The sequence below is a fragment of the Scylla paramamosain genome, chromosome 43 (genome assembly GCF_035594125.1).
Source record: "Scylla paramamosain isolate STU-SP2022 chromosome 43, ASM3559412v1, whole genome shotgun sequence".
Taxonomy (NCBI): Eukaryota; Metazoa; Arthropoda; class Malacostraca; order Decapoda; family Portunidae; genus Scylla; species Scylla paramamosain.
The window spans coordinates 1,558,301-1,585,000 of NC_087193.1; the positions used below are offsets into that span (position 1 = coordinate 1,558,301).

At 42.3% G+C, this 26,700-nt stretch overlaps 1 protein-coding gene across 1 annotated transcript in view; it reads right to left on the reverse strand.

Annotated features, from left to right (window-relative positions):
• The window catches only part of LOC135093457 (serine/threonine-protein phosphatase 6 regulatory ankyrin repeat subunit B-like), a 72,516-nt gene that overhangs the window by 30,636 nt on the left and 15,180 nt on the right, over positions 1–26,700 (reverse strand). The gene's annotated exons all lie outside the window — the stretch shown is intronic.

Below are 26,700 nucleotides of genomic sequence, written 5' to 3' on the forward strand. Positions count from 1 at the left end.
GTTGGCAGAATAAAGGAGGAATGTAATATTTACATAGAAAACGTTAAACTGAAGCAGACCGACAAATTTTGTTATCTGGGAGTACTTTTCGACGAGGAAAACAGACAGAATATAGGAATTTTAAATGGAATACAGAAGTACAATGCAAATGTCAGTGCATTGTATCCCATACTTAAAGATAAGAATATTTCAACAAAAGCTAAAATCATAATATTTACAACAATACTAAGACCAGTACTTCTATATGGGTCAGAAACTTGGACACTGACAACAAGAACATCTTCACAAATACAAGCAGCAGAAATGAGAGTTCTGAGAATGATCCGAGGTGTGACCAGACTTGATAGAATTAGAAATGAAGAAACCAGAGAGAGATTAGGGATAACATCTATACTGAAGATAATTGAAAAGAACAAATTGAGATGGTATGGACATGTCCGAAGAATGGAAGATACAAGATACGCAAGGAAGTTTCTGGAATGGGTTCCTCTAGGCAGGAGGCCGGTGGGACGACCTAGGAAGCGATGGATGCAGGGAGTTGAAGAAGCTACTGAACGAAGAGGAAGAAATCTACAAGAAATAACCAGAGATGAGGATTTCATGGATGGAGACCTTTGGAGAAGATTCGTAGAGGCCGGACACTGACAGGCATTGCCTACCTTGCGTCTGGTGAGAAAGAAAGTGAAGAGATATGGGCTGAAATAGAACGTTTCTGGAAAAAGATGATAATAAAGAACACAAAAGAGGAGACACTGGAGGACATAACTATCTTTAGTAACACCAAAGTTATGACTGCCATAGAGATCAGTGAGAAAGAATTTTTTTTTTTTTATGTAGGAAGGACACTGGCCAAGGGCAACAAAAATCAATAAAAAAAATGCCCACTGAAATGCCAGTCCCATAAAAGAGTCAAAGCAGTAGTCAAATATTGATGAATAAGTGTCTTGAAACCTCCCTCTCGAAGGAATTCAAGTCATAGGAAGGTGGAAATACAGAAGCAGGCAGGGAGTTCCAGAGTTTACCAGAGAAAGGGATGAATGATTGAGAATACTAGTTAACTCTTGCATTAGAGAGGTGGACAGAATAGGGGTGAGAGAAAGAAGAAAGTCTTATGCAGTGAGGCCATGGGAGGAGGGCAGGCATGCAGTTAGTAAGATCAGAAGAGCAGTTAGCATGAAAATACTGGAAGAAGACAGCTAGAGATGCAACATTGCGACGGTGAGAGAGAGGCTGAAGACAGTCTGTTAGAGGAGAAGAGTTGATGAGATGAAAGGCTTTTGATTCCACCCTGTCTAGAAGAGCAGTATGAGTGGAACCCCCCAGACATGTGAAGCATACTCCATACATGGACGGATAAGGCCCTTGTACAGAGTTAGCAGCTGGGGGGGTGAGAAAAACTGGCGGAGAAGTCTCAGAACGCCTAACTTCATAGAAGCTATTTTAGCTAGAGATGAGATGAGAAGTTTCCAGTTCAGATTATAAGTAAAGAACAGACCGAGAATGTTCAGTGTAGAAGAGGGGGACAGTTGAGTGTCATTGAAGAAGAGGATAGTTGTATGGAAGGTTGTGTTGAGTTGATACATGGAGGAATTGAGTTTTTGAGGCATTGAACAATACCAAGTTTGCTCTGCCCCAATCAGAAACTTTAGAAAGATCAGAAGTCAAGCGTTCTGTGGCTTCCCTGCGTGAAATGTTTACCTCCTGAAGGGTTGGATGTCTATGAAAAGACGTGGAAAAGTGCAGGGTGGTATCATCAGCGTAGGAGTGGATAGGACAAGAAGTTTGGTTTAGAAGATCATTAATGAATGATAAGAAGAGAGTGGGTGATAGGACAGAACCCTGAGGAACACCACTGTTAATAGAGAAGAACAGTGACCGTCTACTACAGCAGCAATAGAATGGTCAGAAAGGAAACTTGAGATGAAGTCACAGAGAGAAGGATAGAAGCTGTAGGAGGGTAGTTTGGAAATCAAAGCTTTGTGCCAGACTCTATCAAAAGCTTTTGATATGTCCAAGGCAACAGCAAAAGTTTCACCAAAATCTCTAAAAGAGGATGACCAAGACTCAGTAAGGAAAGCCAGAAGATCACCAGTAGAGTGGCCTTGACAGAACCCGTACTGGCAGTCAGATAGAAGGTTGTGAAGTGATAGATGTTTAAGAATCTTCCTGTTGAGGATAGATTAAAAAACTTTAGATAAGTAGGAAATTAAAGCAATAGGACGGTAGTTTGAGGGATTAGAATGGTCACCCTTTTCAGGAACAGATTGAATGTAGGCAAACTTCCAGCAAGAAGGAAAGGTAGATGTTGACAGACAGAGCTGAAAGAATTTGACTAGGCAAGGTGCAAGCACGGAAGCACAGTTTCAGAGAACAATAGGAAGGACCCCATCAGGTCCATAAGCCTTCCAAGGGTTTAGGCCAGCGAGGGCATGGAAAATCATCAAAATGAGGGCATGGAAAACGAGAACAAGCTGTGTTAAACCAAGGTTTAGAAGGTTTAGGACGAAAAAAAGAGTGAGGAATGTATGCCTCCATGCCAGACACTATCACCTCTGTTATGCACTCAGCACACAAAGACAGGTCTCTGACATGGAAGCAGTAGTCATTCCAAGGAAAATCAGCAAAATACCTCCTCAGGCCCCCCCTAACTTGCAGAGGCAAAACACCACAGGCACCTTCGCTTAGGGGGATCCTGAGGAGGGATTGGAGCGATAGGACAAGATATGGAGATGAGATTATGATCAGAATAGCCCAACAGAGAAGAAAGGGTGACAGCATAAGCAGAAGGATTAGAGGTTAGGAAAAGATCAAGAATGTTGGGTGTATCTCCAAGACGGTCAGGAATACGAGTAGGCTGTTGCACCAATTGCTCTAGGTCGTGGAGGATAGCAAAGTTGTAGGCTAGTTCACCAGGATGGTCAGTGAAGGGAGAGGAAAGCCAAAGCTGGTAGTGAACATTGAAGTCTCCAAGAATGGAGATCTCTGTAAAAGGGAAAAGGGTCAGAATGTGCTCCACTTTGGAAGTTAAGTAGTCAAAGAATTTCTTATAGTCAAAGGAGTTAGGTGAGAGGTATACAGCACAGATAAATTTAGTTTGAGAGTGACTCTGTAGTCGTAGCCAGATGGTGGAAAACTCGGAAGATTCAAGAGCATAGGCACGAGAACAGGTTGTCATTGCGCACATAAACACAGCATCCAGCTTTGGATCGAAAATGAAGATAGAGAAAGTAGGAGGGAACAGAAAAGGGGCTACTGTCATTTGTCTCAGATACCTGAGTTTCAGTGAGGAAAAGAAGATGAGGTTTAGAAGAGGAGAGGTGGTGTTCTACAGATTGAAAATTAGATCTTAGACTGCGAATGTTGCAGAATTTAATGAAGAAAAAGTTGAGGGGGATGCCAAGACACAGAAAGGCAGTCCGACCTGGGGACATTTATGGTCCCCTCTCCAAATGGGGTCTCTGAGGCTGGTGTAGGAGTCGCCATGATGATTTTAAAATTTTTTGAGTGAAGGGTGTGTGTGTTATTAGGTACTTGTAGTTTTGTGTGGAGGATGAGAGTTGTCTCTAGAGGGCAGGCTGTGACTGCCCCCTTGTGTTGTGAGGCACAAATGGAAACATTCAGTGATGTCACAGCTGGGTTTAATGATAAGTTCATAGCATGCCCTGAACAGTGCATTAGACCTCACTGGGAGTAATTATCGTTCCGGCAGGTCTCTATAAGGCTCTAGGGAAAATTAAGTTGGGAAAGGCTGAAGGAACTGATGGTGTGATTGGAGAATTTATAAAGCTTGAAGGGAATGAACTGAAAAAGGAATTAAGAAGATTATTTGAAAATATTCTAAAGGGAGTAGTACCTGAAGATTGGAAAAAGAGCAGAACAACATTAATTCATAAAGGAGGAAAACCTAAAGACAACATTGAGAGCTACAGACCCATAGCAATAATGAATGTGCTGGCAAAAGCATTTGGTGTAGTTATAAATGAACAGCTGTGGGCAGAAGCAAAAAAAATTTTGGGTGAAGAACAAATGGGTTTCAGAAAAGAAAGAGGAGGACTGGAGAACATATTCATAATAAGGGATGTGATTGAAAAGAGTAAAGTAAGTGGAAAAGAATTGTATCTGGTATTTTTAGACATAGAAAAAGCATACGACACTGTTAATTAGAAGGAGACTACTCAGCCTGCTACACCACATAGGAATGGACAGAAAAATAGTAAAAATAATAGAAAACCTTTATGAAGACAATGAAATTAAATTTAATCTAGGATCAATAAGCATGGGATGGTTAGAGAACAATGTAGGAGTGAGACAAGGGTGTGTTATGTCCCCCACACTATTCAACATATATCTGGAGGAACTGATAACAAGAATTAGAGTGAATGGCTGAGGAGTGGAAATTGGAGGTAGCAGACTAGGGTGCTTAGCATATGCCAATGATGTGGTGCTCATGACAGACAGGGAGGAGCATATGGAGGAACTACTGCAGATAACAGCTCAGTTTGGAAAAGAATGGCAGTTAAGATTCAGCTCACGAAAGTGCAAAGTACTCCAGATTAATGACGACCAGAACAATCCATAGGTGATGGGAAATTGTGTACTGGAAGTAGTGGAAAGGTACATATACTTAGGAATGGAAGTTAGTAGTGAAGGCACTGGCAGTAAAAGACAAAGAAAAATAAATGAAGGCAAGGCTAGGAGGGCAGCTGGAATGATACTGAATGGAGGAAGCAGGGTGATTAATAAATATGAGGTTGGGAGGAGTTTGTGGAAGGGGATGGCAGTCCCACACTGTTTATATGGTGCAGAGATGATAAGATTTACATAGAAAGACATACAAGAATTAGATAAGGTGCAGGACATGACAGGCTGGTGGGCTCTAGGAGCTAATAGATACACAGGTCTAAAGGCAGTAAGAAGAGATATGGGATGGAGCACCTTCTGGGAGAGGATTGCAAAGGGAAAACTGTCATTTATCAAGAAAATAGAAGGACTGGATGATGACAGATGGCCCAAGAAAGTCATCATTGAAAACAAAACAGGATCCACTTGGAGAAGAGATAAACAGATGGAAGAAAAAGGAGAACTTAGAAGAAGAGTGGGACAGACTGAATGGTAGAGACATAAGCAAAAGGATAGAAGCCAATGGACAGGAAAGGTGGAGAGTGGGAATGGAGAAGAAATCTACACAAGTGGTACAGCAGAAAACAGAAACCAGTAAGGATAGACTGGCATGTAGGGGACTGGAAGGGTAAATTACTGTTTAAGGCAAGGACAGGCACCCTAGAATTGAGTGGCAGAAATAGGGATGAACAGGAACAGAGTTATAGCTTATGTGTGGGAATGAAGAAACAGTAGAACATATGGTGGTAGAGTGCAATAGGTATGAAGAAGAGCGAAGGATTCTGGTAGCAGAAATTACAGAAATAATTGGGGAGGAGGAATGGAACAAGAGACTAGATGAAGAGGATGGTGGGACTACCATAGTGATAGGACTGTGATGAAAATAGTAAGGAAACTGAAAAAGTGAAGTGTACAAAAAAGTTCTTACAGCAAAGTTTTGAAAAGAGATGCTGAATGAACAAAAGTGATAAAAGATAAGTGATACAAGACAGAAGAAGACATAGTGACCTACAAAGCGATAACAAGCAAAACAGGTCAAAAGAAGATGTCACCACCAGTGAGTTCAAAGAATTCCTGCTGTGTGTGTGTGTGTGTGTGTGTGTGTGTGTGTGTGTGTGTGTGTGTGTGTGTGTGTGTGTGTGTGTGTGTGTGTGTGTGTGTGTCTGTGTGTGTGTGTGTGTGTGTGTGTGTGGGCAGAGAAGGACAAGGATGGTCCTCAAAAAAGCTACATTTATTTCCTAAGGATGCCAAAAGGTGAGTATAGCAGCAAATAAGAGATGAAGGGATACACAAATAAAAGGTTTACTCATTGCACTTCAAGGATGCAGTTGTCATTTTAAGAAGGCTATGAAATTGATAGTGTATTTGTTGAATCAGACACAACCTATACATATTCACTTCAACTTTCATGATGCATCTCACTAGCTAGATCTCCTCGTGCTGAGTATTATGAAGCCCACATGTACGTGTCACATACTGATGCCATCAATGTTTATGAACATTTATTGGCTTTCTTTCGGACGTGTTAAGATTAGATTAGTTAGGTAAGTAGGCTAAGTTTGGTTTGGTTAATTAGGTTGTTCAGGTTTAGTTTGGTTAAATAGGTTAGGTTAGTAGGTAGGCTAGGTTTTGTTTGGTTAAGTTAGATTAATTAGGCTGGTTGGTCAGGTTTTGTTTAGTTGAGTTAGGTTAGGTTAGTTAGGTTGGTTAGGTTTTGTTTGATTGAGTTAGGTTAGGTTTGTTAGGATGGTTGGCTAGGTTTGGTTTGGTTAAGTCACATTAGATAGGAAGGTTGGTTAGGTTTGGTTTGTTTAAGTGAAGTTAAGTAGGTTGGTTAGATTTTGTTTGGTTAAGTTAGGTTAGATTAGTTAGGATGGTTATGTTTGGTTTGGTTAAGTCAGGTTAGGTAGGAAAGTTGGTTAGGTTTGGTTAAATCAGGTGTCAGAAATTTTTAATAATGCTGCCAGTGATTTTTTTTTTCTTTTAATTGTTGGCTTTTTATCAGGAGTGCTATTGTGAGCAACTGCTCTAAACTGTAAACTGCACAGTGTTGATGAGTATTTAGAGGGACAAAACTATTTTTCTGATAAGTTTTTATGCATTTTGACTAATTTGCAATTAATTTTTGTCAGAAATTACTGTTTCATATGGTGGAGGGGTGGTAAAAATGAAAACTGAGTGATTTGTGACAGAATGTGAATGAAGATTTTTAAAAATTCACATCAAAACTTACCAGAAAAAAAAAGTTTTGTCCACCATATGTTGTTTGTAGAGAAACAGGAAATTTACCTGGGATTGTTTCTTCATGCAATGGGTTGATGAGTGACTGTGTGGCAGATGAAATTCTTGGTAGGATGTGACAAAAGATGATGTGTACATGTATATAGATAACAAATGTTATACAGGATTCACATGAAGACATTTTCATATGCAGGTGTAGTTTCCTGGGCATAGTATTGCAGTAGATTGCTTGTACAAATATCTCTTTGCAAGGTTATTTGTTTCTAAGAAAGAAATTCACCTGGAAAACAGTAAAATATATATATGCCTAAAGATAAAACTACACATACAAATTTGGGATCTAAACTCTTTCAGTATTTTCACCTCTCCTTTGATGATTTTATGTTGAGTTCTGTGGTGCACAAATATTGAATGTAGGTATGCATTTAGTATCACTTTCTGGTTATTACATCTCCAATACATTTTCAGATGGTTCTAGTGGGTGAAAAAATTGAATGTAGAGGGGAAGATCATGGAGCATGATCTTCCCCTCCTAAATCCAAATTGACAATTTAACAAAACTTTATCTCTTTCCAAGTGTTTCATTCATCTTTCCTTTATTGTTCTTTTGCATAGTTTTCTACAACACCAGTCAAGGACACTGTTCTATAATTTAGTGGGTTTTCCTTATTTCATACTTTGAATATTGGTGTAATATTTGCTCTATTCCAGTCTTTAGGTACTCTTCCCTGTGATATTGATGTCACCATTAGACTGAATTTTATCAGCCAGTTGTTATCTACATTCCTTCAATATCCAGTTTGATACTCCATCTGGACCAGTTGCTTTATTTACATCAAGTTCTTCCATCATCTTAAGTATTTCCTCATAACTGACTTGGACTGTACTTAGTATATTCCTCACCAACTTATCCCTTCCATCATCAAACTCCCCTTCCACACTAAACTTTTGTTCATAACCTCCACCATGTCCTGTGCATCCTCATAGATTTTTTCCTTCAACTTTCAATCTTGATACACCTTCTTTCTTCATCTTTCCATTAATATGTCTAAAGAACAGTTTAGGTTCATTTATACACTTATCTATTATATCTCTTTCATAGTTTCTTCTCTCCATTCTTATTATCTCAACATACTTATTTCTAACATAAATATATTCCTCCCATCTGCTCTCAGTTTTCCTCTTTTTTCATCTATTCCAAGCATTTAGCTTATAATTTCTAGCCTCTTTGCATTTTGTATTGAACCATTCCTTACCCTTTCTACATCTTGCTCTTCCTCTAGGTACAAATTTCTCCACAGTAGAATTATATATCTTTATAAATTCATCCCATTTTTTTCAGAACATTTGCATCTTCAAAGTCTTTCCAGTCCATGGTAACAAAGTATTTTTTTATTTTTTTCAAAGTCAGCTTTACTATATTTAAATCTTTTCACCTTATAATTTTTCATCAATGATTACATTTTCATTTTTCAATTTAAATTCCATCAACACATGATCACTTTTACCTAGGGACTATCATAGTGTATAGTTTCAATAATTTCCATGTCCTTGGTAAACACTAAATCAAGTCTTGATGATTTATCTCTTCCACTAAATCTGGTATCACAATCAACCCATTGAGTCATCAAGTTTTCCACCACCCAATTTAATAGTCTATTACTCCATGAGTTTTCACTTCCAGTAGTTGTCAACATCTCCCAGTCTATCTCCTTACAGTTAAAATCACCAACAATAACTATATCACTACTTTCCATCACTATCTTTTCAACATCTCCACGTGCTCCTCTTTTTTGCCAAGCATTGGTCATAGGTGGCACATACACTCCCACATAATTCATTATCCTTCCATTTCCAATTCTAATCACCATTTGTAGAATTTCAGACTTGTCTTCACTTTTTAATACCCTCTCCAGTTAAACACAATTTTAGGTCATAATGATCACTCCCCCTCTTCCCTTGTCACTTCTATTTTTCATCCATAAATCATATTTATCATCACCAATGTCAGGAGTTCCCCATTAATTTTTCCATTTTTGTCTCACATAATACAACAACATCTGGTGCAGTTCTGTTTAATAACTCATTTAATTCCATTTTTGTTAACAATAATCCATTTACATTAGTATAACCTACTTTACTTACTCTTTCATATACCATGTATTGATGTGTGTGTGTGTGTGTGTGTGTGTGTGTGTGTGTGTGTGTGTGTGTGTGTACTTACCTAGTTGTATAATGCAGGGTTCCATCAGGGCTCATAGTGTCCTGTCTCCATATCTATATTTATCCTGCATTTCCTTAAATTTGTGCATGTTTGGTGCCATAACAACCACTTCATTTAGGCTGTTCCAGATATCCACAATTCTATGTGGAAAACTGTACTTCTTGATGTCCCTCAAACAATGACTCTTCCTGAGTGCCCTCTCGTCCATCCAGCTTTGTCTTCTTCCAGCAATACCAGGTCCTACTTGTCTATCTTCTCAGTGCAGTTACCTATTTTATACATCGTTGTTAGATATACTCTTTCTCTTCTAATTTGTAAAGTTGGCAGTCCCATTTCTTTCAACCTCTCTTCGTATGTTAGGTCTTTCAGCTTCGATACCATCTTTGTAGCTGCCCTATGAATTCTTTCCAACTTCTTTATATCCTTCTTCATATGTGGAGACCACACCACTACTGCACATTCCAGCCTGGGACGAAGCATAGAGGCTATAATTTTTTTCATCTTAGTCCTGTCCATGTAATGAAATGCTACCCTAATATTTGTTAACATCCAGTATGTCAAGCCAGATATCTCACTTGTGTGCCACTCAGGGCTCAGGGTATCTTGAATAGCCAATCCTAGGTCTTTCTCCTCCTTTCTCTTCATTATTACTTCCTCCCCCATTTTATAGTGCCATGCAGGTCTTCTTTTACTCTTTCCCAATTCCATCACATGGCATTTCTTAGCATTCAGTTCCAATTTCCACTTCTTGCTCCACCCATAAATCTTGTCAATATCTCTTTGCAGCTGTATACAATCAGCATGGCTCTTTATTACTCTTAACAATTTTGCATCACCAGCAAACAGATTAATATAACTGTTCAAACCCTAGTGCATATCAATGATGTAAATTTGGAACATAATGGGTGCTAACACTGATCCCTGTGGTACTCTGCTTGTTACATTAATCCAACTTGAACAGGTGTCCCTGATCACAGTTCTCATTTCTCTATCCTCTAAGTAGTTTCTCACCCATTGTAGCATTGTCGCTCTCAGTCCTTCTATATGTTCCATCTTCCACAATAGTCTTTTAAGCTTTTTTGATGTCCAAGTACACTGCATCTACCCACCCATCTCTGTTTTGTACTTCATCTATTACTCTTGTATAGAAACAGTAAATTCGTCACACATAACTTTCCTTTTGGCTGTTTGCTATAACTTCATTCTCTTACAAATATTTCACCCACTTTTTCTTGATCACTATTCCACTGATCTTGCCTACAACACTAAGTTAGCAACACCAGTCTATAATTTAGTGGCCCAGTCCTCCTTCCTCCTTTGTGTATTGGCACTATATTTGCTCTTTTCCACTCCTTTGGTACTCTTCCCTCTATCAGTGAACTATTAATCACATAGCTTTTCCAGAATGACAGAGATCAGATCCCTCATGCAACTTATTTCTCTCTATGCTGGTTATCCTCCTCACATTTCCTTTCTCTTCTCTGAATTCCGAAAAATCACTTTCTCCACTTGTCTGTACCAACTGTCTCAAACCCACAGGGGTTTCAATACAATGCACCTTCTGTCTCACCTCTTCACTCTGTTTGTTTACAAGCACATCATGACCAGTGGTCCCACCTAGATCTTCCTTTCCTTCCATTTTTTTCAGCCTCAAAATACTCCTTTGTTTATTAAAATTGGAGATAGGACACTCTCTAGCCCCCTCACCCTTGTACATAGATTACTAGGCCTCATTGTTTTGTCAGGAGCTGGTAGTGTGTGTGTCTTCAGGAGCTCTAGCACCTGCATCCGAACAGTTGTGTGTGTGTGTGATTACTTAGTTGTGATTACTTTGTTGTGTCATGCAGGAAAGGAGGTATGTTTGTACTATCCCACCTCTGTATCTATTATTATCTAACTTGGCCTTGAAACTATGAATAGTTTTTGCTTGTACTACAACCTTATTTAGACAGTTCCATGTATCAACTACTCTTAGTGGAAAACTATTCTCTTTGATATCACTTCTACAAATTTCTTTTTTCAGCTTCTTTCTGTGTCCTCTAGTGTGTCTCGTATCCCACATCACAATGTCACTGCTGTCTAACTTTTCAGGTCCTTCCATTAGTCTGTATATCATAATTAAGTCTCCTCTCTCCCTATTTTGTTCCAGAGTTGGAAGATTTAGTTTTTCTAGTCTCATTTTGTATGTCTCTTCACTTAAGTTTGGGATCATCTATGTTGCTGCCCCCTGTATACTCTCCAGTTTCCTAATATGTTTCTTGAGACTAGGGTGACCATACTACAGCTGCATATTCCAATTTTGGATGAATCATTACAATTAGTTTCCTCGTCATTTCTTCATCCAAGTATGCAAATGCAATTCTTATATCCCTTAGCAAATTCATTGCTTCCCCCATCTTATTTATATGGTAATCAGCTTTCAGTGTGTCTGCTACTATCACTCCAAGGTCTTTCTCCATTATTCTTTTTCCAATATAGTCATCCCCCAACTTGTAATCAGATGGTCTTTTTACTCTTCCCAAATTCCCTTAAGCTAAATTTCTTTGCATTAAAATTAATTTCCCATTTAGAGTTTATTAGATATATTATTATTTGTACATGGTGTACGATATGTTTTCCCGGCAGCAAGCCAAGCACTGCTTGTCGCCAAGAGTGTATCCTCAGTTCCGGGCAGAGCCCAATAAAGGAGAGACGTGTGTCCCTGTGTCTCGCTCTCCTGCCTAGCTATCTTGCATGGCGCAGTGAAACCCTTACCTACACCGGTCAAGATGCCTCTACCTCGCTGATCCCCTCGCTCGACGCCTAGGGCCTCGATGACAGTGGTTCCTCGCAGCCTCCAGCCGCTGCTCCAGCAGGCAAGGCAGACCATCAGTGACCAGCAACAAGCCATCACCACCTTGCAGGCCAACATGGCAGCGCTCATCACACGAGGCAACGTGGCGCAACGTGCCTCTCTCGGCTGCCCCCGAGAAATACGACCTGGATATGACACCAGCTGCATTCAGGTCGTGGGAACGGTCCATGGAGTGCTGGCTTCTCCTCTGCAAGTGGCCACGCCAGGAAGCGGTCCATCACGTCAGACTCCTCTGTGGCCCCGCGCTGCAACGTGCCTTGGACGCCAGATTCACCTTCGACCAGTGGAGCGCCCTCACACAGCAGGAGGCGCTGGACGCCATTGGTAACCTAGTGCTTCGCTCCTCCAGCCCGGCAGTGCAGTGGACAGAGTTTTTCGGTGTCAGCCAAGGGCAGGACGAGTGTGTTAGTGACTACTTTGTACGGGGCGCCCAGAAAGTCAACGACTGCGCTTTCGAGTGTCCCCAGTGCAGCCTCAACCTCTCTGAATACTTGCTATTGAAAAAGCTTGTGGTAGGCATCCGCGACACGGGCCTCAAACAGCAGGTGTATCAAGCGTGTGACTCGTTAGGCAGTGTGGACGCCCTAAGGGCCATGTGTTGTGCATATGAGGCAGCCCACCAACACACCACAGGCGAGGGCGGTTGGCGGGAAAGCAGTCGCGCGGCTGGCACCGTGCGGGCCAAGGAGGACGGGGACCAGACGCTCGACGCCGCCGCTGCCACCACCTCTTGCAAGACACAGCCCTCACGTACTTGCTGGAACTGTGGTACTTTGCACGCCCCTGACAGAGCTTCCTGCCCGGCCAGGGAAGCAGTCTGCGTCGCCTGTCGTAAGAAAGGTCACTTCAAGAGGTGCTGCAGGAGCTCCAAGCGCCCACACGGCACTGCATCTGCCAACGCCGTCTCGGGATCAGTGACAACGGCAGGCGCGAACGTGTCCCGCCAACCCACCATAGAGGTAACAGTGGCGCTTGGCAAGGGCGCCAAACACCGCACAGCAGCTGTGGCGGACACCGGCGCCCAGGTGTGCGTCGCGGGGGCGGCCCTCCTGTCCAGTCTCAATATACAACCCACGCAGCTACAGGGACGTGCAGGCTTGTGGGATGTAGCGGACTTGCCCTTACGGTGCCTCGGATCGTGCCGGTGTGACATTTACCTTGGCGGCCATGCTACACAGCAAGAAGTATACTTCGTACCCTCCGCCAGGTCGCTGTTCCTGTCACTGAGCGCGTGCAAGGAGCTAGGGCTGGTGCCTGCTGGCTTCCCTCACCACTCCCTGCCGACAGTGCAAGCAGTGGAAGCGCGTGACACGACCGCCGAGCCTGCCCAGCCGCCTGCCAAGCCCGCCACGATACCATTCCCGCCACACGAGGAGCACGTACGACGGCTAGAGGAGTGGCTACTACAACATCTACAACTACCACATCCACCTGGCACCCAACGCTGTCCCCTACGCCTGCCACACGCCCGCCTCGGTGCCGAAACACTGGGAGGACGAGGTGAAAGCCCAGCTTGAAGACGACGTACGGCGAGGCGTCATCGAGCCCGTCCCGGCAGGGGAACCCACGGAGTGGTGTGCCCGCATGGTTGTGGTAGCAAAGAAATCAGGGCAACCGCGGCGCACCGTCGATTACCAGTGCCTCAACGCCGCATGCCGCAGAGAGACACACCACACCCCCGCCCCCTTCGACATGGTGTCTAGTGTCCCCAAACATTGCTTCAAGACAGTGGCTGATGCTTATTGGGGGTACCACCAAGTCAGACTGGACGAGGAGAGTCGAAGTCTCACCACCTTCATCACCCCATGGGGGAGGTTCCGGTACCTCCGGACCCCCATGGGCCACTGTTCTGCTGGCGACGCATACACAAAGCGCTTCGATGACGCCATCCAAGGCATTGTGAGGAAGCACAAGTGTATCGACGACACCCTCCTCTACGACAGCAACATCGAAGACGCATTCTGGCACACGTACAAGTTTCTGGCGAACTGTGCAGCCAAGGGGATTACTTTGAAGCCTGAAAAATTCCAGTTCGCACGGAGGGAGGTGGATTTCGTGGGTTTTCGCCTCGGCTGGGAGGAGTACAAACCCACAGACGAGCGCCTAGCGGCAATCAAAAGCTTCAGGATGCCTGACAAGCCCTCCATCTCAGACATCAGGTCGTGGTACGGGTTCCTCGCCACAGCCCCAATCATGAACGCCTTCCAATCATGAACGAGCACCTGCAGGAGAAATTCCGCCGCGCTCAGGACACCATATGCCAGCTTGCAAAGGACGGCCTGGCATATTACGACAAAACCCGCCCCACAGTTGCCCTCACAGACTGGAGCAGGGAGGGCATTGGATTCATTATCCTGCAGCAGTTCTGCCACTGCTCGTCTGCTGCCGCTCCCTTCTGCTGCAGGGCGGGCTGGCGTCTGGCCCTGTGCGGAAGCCGCCACCTCACGGCCGCCGAGACTGGTTACGCCGCGGTAGAGAGGAAACGGCTGTGGTGTGGTGCCTCCAGAAAGCCCGGCTGTTCTTGTTGGGGTGCCCGAACCTCACCATCGTCACCGACCACCGCCCTCTCACCAAGCTGCTGGGGGACAGGGCCCTCACAGAAGTCATCAACCCACGACTCTTCCGGCTCAAGGAGCGAACGCTACAGTACCGCTTTCAAGTCAAATATCTGCCAGGAAAAAGGAACGCCGCAGCCGACTTCCTGTCCAGGTACCCAGCCCTCAGAAGCCCCACCACAGACACCGACGCCAACCTGGATGAGGACCTCACCGAGGCAGTAGCAGCCGTGGTCATCGCCACAGCCGAACACGAGGGTCACGTTCTCGACGAGTCAGCGGTGAGAAAATCTGCAGCCGACGACCCTGTCTACCAACTACTACTGGCCAAAGTGTTGGCCGCGGACTGGCACCTGCACAAGGCGCAAGAAGTGGCCTGCCTGCGCCCGTTCTATGGCGTGAGGGACCGGTTGGCACTCTCTCAAGACCTTGTCACATACACCTTTGACCAGGGTTGTGTGCGACTCGTGATTCCTGAGCCCCGAACCTGGCGAGCGAGGAAATGTCGGAATTCCTCAAGAAGTGGGGTGTCATTGCACGCCTGTCCTCAGCACAGTACCCACAGTCAAACGGGCGGGCCGAAGCAGCGGTCAAGACGGCCAAAAGAATCATCAGAGCCAACACAGGTAACGGGGGCTCATTGGACACGGACAAAACCTCCCTCGCTGTGCTGCAGTACCTTAACACCCCGCTGCGATCTGTCAACAAGTCCCCCGCCCAACTTGCCACCGGAAGGCAGCTGCGTGATGGCGTGCCAACGGCCCGACGACATTACAAGGTGGACAGGCACTGGGGAAGGACGCTGCGTGAGAGAGAAGTGAAAATGGGGGAGGAAGGCAACACCCTGATGGCAACCTGCACACCCAGACAGCTCCGGCCCCTGTCCCCCGGCACACGAGTAAGGATGCAGAACCAGGCCTCGGGCACGTGGGACCGCACGGGCTTGATCGTGGAGGCGCTGCCCTACTGGCAGTACACCGTCAGGCTTGATGGTAGCGGCCGAATAAGCCTCAGGAACAGGAAGCATCTGCGGCCCGTCGCTAATTCAACCCCACCGCCCGCACCGCCAACCCTGCGCCCACTAACCCCGCCGGCCGCTCAACCAACCACGACACCCGCACAAGTCTCAACCCCCACCCAACCTCAGCTACGCCCCGCACCCAGGAGGCAGGTGCGGCGACCGGGGTGGCTGAGCGACTATGTGTAACACACACACACACACACACACGCACATACACAGACAGACTTCAGGCCAGGTAAAACCATCGTTCTTCTAGTTTGTATTTTGTATTATTATTTTCAAAGGTATTGTTCTCTTTTTGTTCCTCACCCGTATGTGTATACTTACCTCCATTCCAAGTTTAGTTCGTTCCCCTCCCATGCCGTCGTAGCCCGTTATGCTCATACACATATCAGATTAATGTGTTGCAGGCACACATTTATCTTACAGGGGGGATATTGGATATATTATTATTTGTACATGGTGTACGATATGTTTTCCCGGCGGCAAGCCAAGCACTGCTTGTCGCCAAGAGTGTATCCTCAGTTCCGGGCCGAGCCCAATAAAGGAGAGAGTGTGTCCCTGTGTCTCGCTCCCCTGCCTAGCTATCTTACAGAGTTCCATTTTTTTCAGTCTGACTTAAATCTTGTTGTAAAACTTTCTGATCTTCCTCTGTTTCTATTTTTTCATCAATTTAGCATCATCCGCAAATAAACTTATATGGCTGTTGATCCCTTCTGTCACATCATCAATGTACACAGTGAGCATGACTGGAGCCAGTACAGAACCTTGAGGTACTCCACTTGCTACATTTCTCCAAGATGATTTTTGATATCTAATAACTGTTCTCATTTTTCTATTGCTTTAGAAGTCTTCCATCCACTTCAAGAGTCCCTCTCTCACTTCACCAATGTTTCTTATCTTCCACAGGAGTCTCTTATGTGGCACCTTGTCAAAGGCCTTTTGCAAATCCAGGTCGATGCCATCTACCCATCCATTTCGCTCTTGTACTATGTCAATCATTCTCGAGTAAAAGCAAATCAAATTAGTTGTACATGTTATCATGCCATTTTCTTCCAAAAAAAAAATCATCCATCTATCTTTCACAATTCAGTCACATATTTTTGCCACAACAGATGTTAATGATACTGGTCTATAATTCAGAAGGTCTTTTTTACACCCCTCTTCAAATATTGGAACAATATCAGCCTTTTTTCAATCACTCAATACCTTGCTCTCTTGTAATGAATGCTCTAAAATATGATGTATTTTGTCTGCCAACTGACTACTGCATTCCTTTAAAACCCAGTTTGGTATACCATCTGGTCCATGTGCTTTATCTGCTGCTAACTTCTGCATCATTTCCTGTATTTCATTGATAGTTACATTAATTTCTTCAGGAGAGTTAACTGCTGCTCCTTCACTTTCTTGTATTATAAACTTGATTTCTTTAGTGAAGACTGACTGAAAGGCATCACTCATTATCTCCACCATATCCTCAATCTCTTCATATTCTTTGCCATCTACTTCAAATTTTTCAATTATTTCCTTTCATTGTATTTTATTGTTGATATCTGCAACAGTTTTGGTTGGTCTTTGGATTTATCTATTATATCTTTCTCATCTTATCTATGCTCTTCTCTTCGTATCTTCACATATTAATTTCTTTGTCTTATACTCTGCCCACAGATTTTGTCTTTTTCCTCTCTTCCATTTCTTCCTTTTATTGATATTTCACCTTCCTATTAAACCAGTCTTTATGTCCAACTTGTCTTCCTCTTACCTTTGGTATACATCTTTGCACTCCTTCATTATATATCTCAAATTCTTTCCATTTACTTTCCACTCCCCTTTACTTTTTTTAAACTTAGTCCAGTCAGTTTCTTCAAAGTACTTCTTAAGCTGATCAAATTTTCCTTTCTTATGATTGAATCTTCCAATCCTGTGGTTTCTTCTCCTTAATTCTCTTTCAAATTCTTTTAAGTTGAGTTCTATTACCACATGATCACTTTTCCTATTGGACATTTGTATTCCATATTATCAACAATTTTTGGTTCTTTTGTAATACTAAATCTAGTCTTGATGGTTATTCATTTTCTCTGTATCTTGTATGTTCTCTAATCCATTGGGTAAGTGTGTTTTCCATTGCCAATGGCAAGAGTCTGTATCCCCATGACGTGACCCTTCCCATGGTTGTCAAATTTTCCCAACAAACTTTACAGATGAAATCTCCTAGCAGTACTACCCTGTCATTCTTACTCATTATTCTGTCCAAACATCCTCTTATGTTTTCCAGTAGAGTATTATATCATCTAAATCCCTTGTCTTAGGTGGGATATATACCACAACAATGGTCTTTAGACCATTTCCTGCCTGTTTTACCTTCACTTCATTCATTTCCTCGATTCTTTCTCCAAAGAACACTTCTTTCACTTGTAGCTCTTTCCCAGTCAACATTATTACTCCACCACCGCGTTTCTTTTTCCTATTCTTCACCCACATTTGCTCTTCATCAATATTAACTGCAGTAATTTCATCACTTAATTTAGATTCAGTAATTCCCATAATGTCAGGCTTATTTTCTTTTAGGAAATCATTTAACTCTTCTTGTGCTGATAATATCCCATTGATATTGATATATGGCACCTTTCAATGCCTCTCCCTGTTTCCTTTAAACCACTTCTTTATTTTTATGTCTACTGTTTTCCAGTAGAATTTTTTTTCTTCGGTTCATTCTCCGTTTTTTTGCCTTTGCCTGATTCAGCATACAGTAAAATCTCTCTCATCCGGCATTCGAGTATCCGGCAGCTTCAAGTATCCGGCACATTTTTCCCCGAGCCTTAAAATCAATAAAAAATCAATGTGTACTCATAAAGTCGATTAAAATTCCCACGCGAGGCATACTTTGTCCCCTTGCCACCAGAGCGCACTGCTTCGCGCCACCCGCGGCCCACTGCACTGTGTTTACTCAGTGACTCAGTCCCACGTGTGCACTGTTTATCGCCTGACGCCTTCATCATGCCTAAAGTTGTAGAAAAGAGGAAGCGTGTTGTGCTTACACTTAAGCAGCTGATCAGATCAGCTGCTGATTAAGATCAGCTGATCTTTGTTATGGTAAGATGCGTGAGTGTAGGGTGGTGATTGTGGACATAATTTCACTTCCATTCAAGTATCCGGCAATATTCAAGTATCCGGCATGTCGGCGGTCCCGTTGATGCCAGATAAGAGGAATTTTACTGTATTGTTCATTTTCTTTCTTTCCTCCTCACTTAAGTCTCATCTTATCCATATTTGTTTGAAGTCATCTTTATTTGACAGTTTCCAGGCACTAGACAGAACTGTTTCAGCCACAATTTGAGATCTAAACCTAACTTAGCTTGGCCTGGTACCTCCTTCCACATATTTGCCGATCCTTGTCACTTCTTCACTCTCTTCCACTGTGCTGTCTCCTTCCTCAACAGCTTGACTAATCACTTTCTTAACTGACTATTTACCAAATTTCTCTCTTTCATATTTGATAGGTTTCACTTCATTCTTGGCATCAAACACTACTACACATTTTTTTTTTTTTTTTTTTTCTATCGTGTCCCTAACTAACTTCTCCTTTTGCTTAATTATTTTCACCACATAATTTTCCATCTCTTCCTTCAACTGGATTTCCATAATGTCTTTGATATTAACCTTCTCTTCTTCCTGGCTTTTTGTCCAATCCTGTTGTCTTTTATTAATTTTGTTGACGTTTTCTGTATTTACATTTACTTTCTTAACACATTCCTTAACTTTCTCAACATAACTGTCACAGCTTTTCCTTGATTCACAATTTTCTTTCTAGAGGAGCTACCCTAACTGTCAATTCATATGCAGTTTTCTCAACCATCACTTTCTAAACATGGTTGTTTTTTGGTATTTATGTTTCTTCTGGTCTAAAACCTTGGAAATCCTTCACACCTGGACTATTACAGGGGTGTACTGATATTTTAAGGTGATTTTGAAATTCTGCATCAATTTACATGAAACTTTAATGGTACCTACTTACGTGTGTAGAAAGTTTGAAGACCATACATAAAAAAAAAAAACTATGAAGTTCTTACAATTTTTTTTTAACTAACTTTGACTAAGGCTCTAAAACTATTTAACATAATTAGCCTTTAAAGTTATCAATGATGAAATTGATCATTTGCAAACAGAACATGCTTTTTTTTTTCCAAAATATGTTTTTCATGATTCATGAAAAATATAAAAGCAACTTTTTTTACACTAGAAAAATTTGCATTTTTGTGTGAAAAAATCTTTCCTACTAAAAAAAAAGCATCAGTTTTATGGAAAATTTAATTGTAAAACAAAATAAAAAATGAAGTAAATATCATGACACCTTTTTTTTTTTTTTATGTAGAAAGGACACTGGCCATGGGCAACAAAAATCCAAAAAAAAAAAATGCCCACTGAAATGCCAGTCCCATAAAAGGGTCAAAGCAGTGGTCAAAAACTGATGGATAAGTGTCTTGAAACCTCCCTCTTGAAGGAATTCAAGTCATAGGAAGGTGGAAATACGGAAGCAGGCAGGGAGTTTCAGAGTGTACCAGAGAAAGGGATGAATGATTGAGAGTACTGGTTAACTCTTGCGTTAGAGAGGTGGACAGAATAGGGGTGAGAGAAAGAAGAAAGTCTTGTGCAGCGAGGCCGTGGGAGGCATGCAGTTAACAAAATCAGAAGAGCAGTTAGCATGAAAATTGCGGTAGAAAACAGCTAAAGATGCAACATTGCAGCGGTGAGAAAGAGAGGCTGAAGACAGTCAGTTAGAGGAGAAGAGTTGATGAGATGAAAAGCTTTTGATTCCACCCTGTCTAGAAGAACAGTATGAGTGGAACCCCCCCCAGACATGTGAAGCATACTCCATACATGGACGGATAAGGCCTTTGTACAGAGTTAGCAGCTGGGGAGGTGAGAAAAACTGGCGGAGACGTCTCAGAACGCTTAACTTCATAGAAGCTGTTTTAGCTAGAGATGAGATGTGAAGTTTCCAATTCAGATTATAAGTAAAGGACAGACCGAGAATGTTCAGTGTAGAAGAGGGGGACAGTTGAGTGTCATTGAAGTAGAGGGGATAGTTGTCTGGAAGGTTGTGTTGAGTTGATACATGGAGGAATTGAGTTTTTGAGGCATTGAACAATACCAAGTTTGCTCTGCCCCAATCAGAAATTTTAGAAAGATCAGAAGTCAAGCATTTTGTGGCTTCCCTGCAAGAAATGTTTACTTCCTGAAGGGTTGGATGTCTATGAAAAGACATGGAAAAGTGCAGGGTGGTATCATCAGCGTAGGAGTGGATAGGACAAGAAGTTTGGTTTAGAAGATCATTAATGAATAATAAGAAGAGAGTGGGTGACAGGACAGAACCCTGAGGAACACCACTGTTAATAGATTTAGGAGAAGAACAGTGACCATCTACCACAGCAGCAATAGAACGGTCAGAAAGGAAACTTGAGATGAAGTTACGGAGAGAAGGTGAGAAGCCGTAGGAGGGTAGTTTGGAAATCAAAGCTTTGTGCCAGACTCTATCAAAAGCTTTTGATATATCCAAGGCAACAGCAAAAGTTTCACCAAAATCTCTAAAAGAGGATGACCAAGACTCAGCAAGGAAAGCAAGAAGGTCACCAGTAGAGCGGCCTTGACGGAACCCATACTGGTGATCAGATAGAAGGTTGTGAAGTGATAGATGTTTAAGAATCTTCCTGTTGAGGATAGATTGAAAAACTTTAGATAGGCAGGAAATTAAAGGAATAGGACGGTAGTTTGAGGGATTAGAGTGGTTACACTTTTTAGGAACAGATTGAATGTAGGCAAACTTCCAGCAAGAAGGAAAGGTAGATGTTGACAGACAGAACTGAAAGAGTTTGATTAGGCAAGGTGCAAGGATGGAGGCAGTTTCAGAGAACAATAGGAGGGACTCCATCAGGTCCATAAGCCTTCCGAGGGTTTAGGCCAGCGAGGGCATGGAAAACATCACTGTGAAGAATTTTAATAGGTGGCATGAACAACTATATGTATACATATATGTATGCCTCCATGTCAGACACTATCACCTCTGTTATGCGCTCAGCAGAAAAAGACGGGTCTCTGACATGGAAGCAGTAGTCATTCCAAGGAAAATCAGTGAAATACCTCCTAAGGTCCCCCCAACTAGCAGAGACAAAACGCCAGAGGCACCTTTGCTTAGGGGGATCCTGAGGAGGGATTGGAGCGATAGGACAAGATACAGATATGAGATTGTGATCGGAGGAGCCGAACAGAGAAGAAAGTGTGACAACATAAGCAGGAGGATTAGAGGTCAGGAAAAGGTCAAGAATGTTGGGCGTATCTCCAAGAGGGTCAGGAATACAAGTACGGTGTTGCACCAATTGCTCTAGGTCGTGGAGGATAGCAAAGTTGTAGGCTAGTTCACCAGGATGGTCAGTGAAGGGAGAGGAAAGCCAAAGCTGGTGGTGAACATTGAAGTCTCCAAGAATGGAGATCTCTGCAAAAGGGAATAGAGTCAGAATATGCTCCACTTTGGAAGTTAAGTAGTCAAAGAATTTCTTATAGTCAGAGGAGTTAAGTGAGAGGTATACAGCACAGATAAATGATACAGTAACAAATTTAATGACAAAAACTTACAACCGAGAAATGAGCGTATTTGTTGACAGTACTGCTTATGCAGTCAGAATTTTCCAGCAGCATACTGCAGGTCCCTTCTGATCTTCTTATTTCTCATCTTCCTTTTGTATGGAGAGTCCATAGCCACATCCTTTGTTTGGAGATACTTTTCCATTGACAAAGTTGAGTCGATGCCAAGAATACCAGTCAAACTGCTTTCAATGTAACCCACGTTGTAGTAGTTGCACACTGCTGTCGCGGATGCAAAGTCCATCATCATCTTTGAGGGACTTCTGTGTTTTGGGCATATTCTCCAAATTCTTGAATGGAGATGTTCATTTCGATTTTGTGTCATTCCTTGCAGACACCGAGTCATCCTTGCAGACACTGAGTCATCCGATGTTAGTAGGCTGTACACAGCTTTCACTTGTTGCAGCTCTGCTTCTTCGAGATGAAAATAGACTTTTATCTTTGTGTGGGAGGACGGTGTTTCCCCACTAGCTATACTCTTATTATAGAAACACCTTGAGTTTTTATCCTTGGGACATTTGTCATGCTGTGGGTTTTCGTCTGCAGATGTACAGTGAAAGAAAGTTGACAGGATTTCTTCTCACATTTCTTCTATATTTGTGTGCATATTTCTGTTCAGACTTACCTGGAAATAATGCTGCAGGTGATCAATGACAGTGTCAGTCAACTTGTGCCTTCCTCCCATTCTTGCTGCTCCCCATGTCTATTTGGTGGTGCGTAAACTTCACAGTAACTTTGTCACCAGCACATGATGGGCACAACATATTCTTCACTAATTCCCCAACTGTCGTTTCATCAATTACAACCCGTACTTTATCACTCGCTTCAGGCCTTCCTTTCTCTTCAGCTACCAAAGATTTCCTTATTTGAACACATGTGGTACTAGTACCAGCAACAGGTGCTGAGTCACTGCGTCTCCTCTTGGCAGCAACCTCCAAAGACGCTTTTGTCGCAATTTCTGCAAATTTGCGACGTAGAGCAACGTTCTTCTTTGGTTTCGGCATATTGCACAATATCCACAATGCAATAAATATGTAAGGGAATAAAAGCAGGGAGCAGGCCACAAAAGCAGTGAGCGAGAACACGTGGGTTCTAAACAAAGCCACGTGTTCTAACTTCGCAGCCGCATGCCCAGGAGCAACCAGTTTATCGAATATCGATCGCCTCCAGCAGGCCAGCAGCCGCTCCCTCAGTGAGAGGATGCCAGATACCTCATTCTCATGACCCTCAAAATAACGTAAAAAAAATGGGGAAAAAAGCTATAAATGAGCAGCAAAACATGAGCTGTCGCGGACAGAGAGTTTAAAGGGCTCAGTGTAAACAAACTACACTTCCCGGCCCTTTAAACATGCGTAAAATAGGCGTAACACCCTAAAACTTTCTGAGGATGATGCCACAACCTAGTATGATTTTTCAGTGTGTTTAACTCGATTTCGTATTTTCAGCGATTTTTCGCTCAGAAAAGCGGTACACCTTTTCTTCTAACTCTATATTCCGCCTTCGTCTTTGTCGGCCATTTGTTTACGCTCATCAGCTGTTCCACCTATCGCTCGGGCACCACCACCACCTGCCATTTCTCTTGTTTATTCTATTTTTTTTTTTTCCGACTACAGGGCGGTACAGTACATATAGCATAGCTCCATACCTTTTTGTGACCACATCTTGGGCCCTGGAGTTTTTATTTATTCCAACTTCTATTTAGCAAAGCTGTATTTCTTTTGGAGCCCTTTCGCAACACATCTGCTCAAGGCGCGCGCCACACGATATGTGTGTGTGTGTGTGTGTGTGTGTGTGTGTGTGTGTGTGTGTGTGTGTGTAGCTACTTGTGTGGCAAAGGTTCATTCATGCAGAATACCATGATATTTTCATTTCTTGTTTAATGCAATATGTCTCTTTGAGTAACTTTTGCTTATTACTATATTGGTAAAAGTAGAGTTTCTTATGAGTTTTTGTTGTCATTATATTTTAATGTGTTTTATTTTTCATTAAATCATGGTTTGTCCTATTCATACAAATGGTGATATTGGTGTCACCTCTATGAGATACTTAGCCTGCAGATGGTACACACATCACCAATTTACGTGTCTGCCATGCTCATGTACATGTGTTTGTGGTTGGAATGTAGGCTTCTGTCGCCGGAGACAAAACACTTGGTAGTTTCAAGTAATGTCAAACCATTACTTTCAGCTGAAACTAGCCTGGCTAGATGAAAATTGTGGTCTCTCATAAAGCCCTCAACAGTCAGGTGACAGTGTGAGCTTTCCTTAGGCAAGTGTACACTGACTGTGTGCCAGTGCTACTTGTAGTGAATATACATACTTGAAAGCCACCATGACTAACACATTGCCTGTTCAGCAGATGATGTCCCTTGTCAAGTACCCGCACAGTGCCCCATCATTGAGCAGCAGCTTGGGGCAGCAGTCGAGAAACCACCACAGCCTCGCCTCAAGCCTGGTGACTGCTGTTATTTGCTTTAGAATGTTGTAAGTGCTATAATTGTATATTTTATCAAGTTTTCTGCATCAGTTTATGATTGTCTTTGAACTGTTGTTATAATGACTTGAACTTTTTTGTTTTGTTTTGTGTGGAAACACCACTTTCCAGATGCAGCTGCAAATATGAATCTGGTATATGAAAGACAAAATGGATTTTTTAAAGTTATGATAATTATCAAAAAAACAGCTGAAATATTTTTGAAATGTTTTCAGGGCTGCAGAACATCATCAGCAAGCTCAGAAAACAAGTGAAGGGATTGAGGCAGCAGACCCTGAAGAGTCCACAGCAGCTGAAAACTCCATTTCTCTATATGCAAGCCCTGAAGTGCAAGACTTCATCAAAGAACAGGTAATCAATAGCTTAGGAAATAAGAAGGGCAGAAGATATGAGGGGCAAGTGAGGAAGTTTGCTCTGGTCTTACGTTACCATAGTCCTAAAGCATATAGGTTTTAAAGCTCTACTTTTTTCACTCTCCAGCAGTTCAGTGTTCACCTTTGGCTAAGGAAAACAAGGAGCAAGACTAATCAGCTGATCATTTAAAGAATCACATCGTGTTCATTTTTTCAAATATTGGGATGATGTGAGTTGTCTACTTTTCTTTGCTGGCCTCCCTGTGAATTGCATGCTTCACCTGTTTACATTTTTGATGAGTACTTGCCTTCAACTAGGAGCTGATGCACTCAGTGTAAATACAAAACTTTGATTTTGTGACACCTGTGAGTGCTTTCAAGCATACTTATCAGTCTACCATCAGACTGCAACACTGCAAACGCAAGCTAGGTGCTACTTAAACTAAGCAGCTGGTTAGTCAGGCGGGTATTTTATATTGGCTACACTGACACAAAGTATTACTGGTGTTCACTTGACATTGCTGGGTGTTCATGGACGTGACCATAAGGACTGTCCCTAATAGGCCCATAATCCAGTGGAACCAGGATCTCCACAATCATCCCCTAGGGCCTAGGCTCTGCTCATGCCCTCAGTGAACCAAGGGTGCCCTCAGCTACAGGAGAGGTGTTTAAGAGCCATTTTGACCAAGGTACAATAAAATCCTTAAGTTGTTGTTGTTGTTGTTGTTGTTGTTGTTGTTGTTGTTGTTGTTGTTGTTGTTGTTGTTATCATTATTATTATTATTATTATTATTATTATTATTATTATTATTATTATTATTATTATTTTTATCATTATTATTTTTTTATCAATTTTATTTATTTATTTATTCATTTATTTATTTTTGTGAAAAGCATAACTGGATAGGGATTGTGGGGGAGAAAAAGAGCAGGGTGAAGACAGAGGTGTTGAATGTTTCAACAAGCTGCCTTCACAGGGAATGAATTCTTGCTGAAGAAGACAGCTTATTAAAATACTTAGGAATGAAAGGTCTCGTGCTTCACCCTGCTTCCTTGCAACCTGTACAGTCCCATGCACTTGTGCAGCCTTGAAAAGTTGTCTGATGGTTTCATGTTGGCTTGCAGCTATTACAGGATAAAATACAATTTATCTCCTGAATTTGTGAGTTAGTGTTCAACTAGCCATTTGTGTTGTTTTCTTCATGACAGTCATGTGTCTGCCCTGTTAAATATTTTTATACTTTCTTTGTGAAGTGTGTACACCAGCTACTGAAATATATGCATTGCATCACAGCTCACTCAACAAAATAGGTTGCCATGCTTATAGCTTGATAATTACCCGTAAGCTTAGCAAGTGATTAATATCTATAAGCAGCTGATGAAATTAAGCAATAGTTAATTTATTTAACATAAATTTAGAATCACAAACGTGAAGAAAGAAATACATCTTGGTAAATGATGCAAAATGTTATAAACAAAAAAAATTTGCATCAAATTCATATTTGTTAGTTATAAAAATAATAAGTATAATAAGCTCACACACACACACACACACACACACACACACACACACACACACACACACACACACACACACACATAAGGGTGACCAGCAGATAACCATAGGTGAATCACACACACACACACATGGGTGACCAACAGACGATCGTAGGTAAATCACACACACACACACACACACA